We start from the raw sequence: 2595 nt of genomic DNA, 5'->3' as shown, positions 1-2595 counted from the left end.
TTTGACTGTGTTGCCTTTGCGCCACACCCCGGGTCATCACATACCAGCTGCAGAGAACTAAATTTAAAACCATGATAAAATTAACCATTTGTTCCAAATACTGCAGTTCAGTTCTGTGAAGCTATTTTCAATGGTCCATTTCCCTATTTGTAGGATCTCTTGCCTCACAACACTTCTGTGCTCCTCACTTCAGGTGCCTTAACATCTCTTTAAAAGAAAAACACGTCATGATATTTTTAAAGCACATTTTCAGAATAACAGAACAACAAAGTTGGAAGGGACCTTGGAGGTCTTCCAGGGTCCCTGCTAAGACAGGAGACTGTATACCATTCTGGACAAATAGCTGTCCAATTGCTTCTTGAACTGTTTGAATATTTTTCTTTCTGTTGCCACTAGATAAATGCAACAATAATTCATATGAATGTAAGAATTCATACAAAAAGAAGTATGTTTTATTTATGCCAGACTACAGTAGTTTGGAATAGGGCAAATTGTTGCTTTCTTATTCTTAGCCTTGGGCTAGGAATAGAAAGCCACAGATTCTCGTCCTCTTTTGCCCGCAGAATCCAGCTGAGCAATTTAGACCATTGTCCATGTCTCTTAGCCCTAGACTAGACACTAAAGTTGAAAAACATGGTGGGATTCAAATATGTTTACCACCAGTTCAGTGGGTGTGGCTTGGTGGGCGCGCATTGCGCACATGTACCAAACACGCACTTTGCACAGGAGCAGAGGCATTCTAACTCACCTCCTGCAAGCCTGCACAATCCAGCAGTTGCCACGCAACACTCTTCTGTGCTGTGCAAAGTAGCTGTGCTTCAAATTCAGCGGATAAAGGTGAGTATGGGAGCCCGGGCGGTCGGGTGGGCCCAAGAGCAGAGCGGTGGAGAGAACCGGTTCAGTCTCCACTGCTCATAGCTGCTACTGGCTCGTCAGAACCAGGCCGAACCAGTAGAATACCAAAACTGATCTACCAGCCTGAACTAGACCAGTGGGTAGATTAAGCCCTAACCTTCAATAAAGAGGACTTAACTGTGAAGTGCATTGATTTGGACTGATAATTCCTAGGTTTGCAATTTCACAGAAAAGAAAGACACAATGTCCTCGACTTACAACAGTTCATTTAGTGACCGTTCAAAGTTACAATGGCAGTGAAAAAAGTGACTTAAGACTACTGCAGCATCCCTTACGACTACTGCAGCATCCCAATGGTCATGTGATCAAAATTCAGCTGCATGGCAACTGATTCATATTTATCACAGCTGCAATGTCCCAAGGTCATGTGATCGATCCCCTCTTGCACGTTTCTGACAAATCAAGTCAATGGGGAAGCCACAGTCACTTAACAACCATGTTACTAACTTATCAACTGCAGTGCTTCACTTAACAAGTGTGCACAAGAAAGGTTGTAAAATGGGGCAAAACTCACTTAACAAATGTTTCACTTCGCAACATAAACTTCAGAATAACTTTGAAGGATTGGCGAGTGGAACCAATTGTGATATAAAGATTTGAAATCATGGAGGCAATGATTTGCAGTTCCCAGGTTACAGAGAACTATTATGTAAACATAGTTTAATACTGCTGCTCTCCCATTGAGAAATTGGCCAAATTCCATAAACTTGGAAGGGCAAGAGGAAAAATTCTAGAGTTGAAGCTGTGAATGTAAATATATAGACTTTGACTTCACTGCAGTATAGTGGCAGCCAATTGTTATATTTAAGTTTTCATTCATGTGAAAAAAGAAATCTAATCTACAAAATGTGTCCAAGATTTTTCACTCACGACAAGTGCTAAATAAAGAGTTAAGTGTCTGGACAGTTTGCTTCATTGCTGAACACGGGTGTGAAACCTCACAGAAAATGTGTAGTGCAATGTCAAAAGAATGTTAAAAATAAAACCGGAGTGGTAGCTGTGTTAGTCTTGTGACTTACGATAGAAATATACAATATTCAAATTGTATATTTATTCCAAATATAAACTTTGGAGTGCAGTTATTTTGTCTAAATTAATACAAGATTTGTTGTTTCAAGAACACGAGGAACAGTGAACAGGAGCACAGGCTAAGACATGTTAATACTAGAGTTTGTGTAGACATAATAATTACCCATTTAATCAGCATTAAACTTGGCCTCTAGTATCACATTTGTGTCTTCAAAATATTAAATGTCCTTCTTAAACAATTTGGGATAGAATTATTAAAAGAAAGAATCTTCATCTAAATTTAAAAGTGAAGGTGATACAAAATATAATTTACTAAATTCAAAACAAAGGCATTATAGAAATGAGAACTTTAGCAAATACAGTGGTATGAGGCATGAGACTTTCAGCACTTCAGTAGATATTCAATATTCACGATTCATTTTTTTCTCTAGAACAGGGGTGTCAATTTCGTTGAGAGCCGCATCATGGTTGTGTTTTGACCTTGAGGGGCCAGGGTGGGCATGACAGTTCGATGTCACTCGTGTTGGGGGCACCTGTAGTGGCCCAAGCGCTGTGCCAGCGAAAACGGGCTCCCGAGCTCCGTTTTCAGCTGTGATGGCCTCCTGCAACCTTCTGCAAGTGAAAACAGAACTTAGGTGTTCCATATGTGGC

Source organism: Notechis scutatus, chromosome 3 (genome assembly GCF_049901735.1).
Source record: "Notechis scutatus isolate UNSWTSFEM ecotype Mainland chromosome 3, rNotScu1.2, whole genome shotgun sequence".
NCBI lineage: Eukaryota > Metazoa > Chordata > Lepidosauria > Squamata > Elapidae > Notechis > Notechis scutatus.
This window is presented reverse-complemented; position numbering follows the sequence as displayed.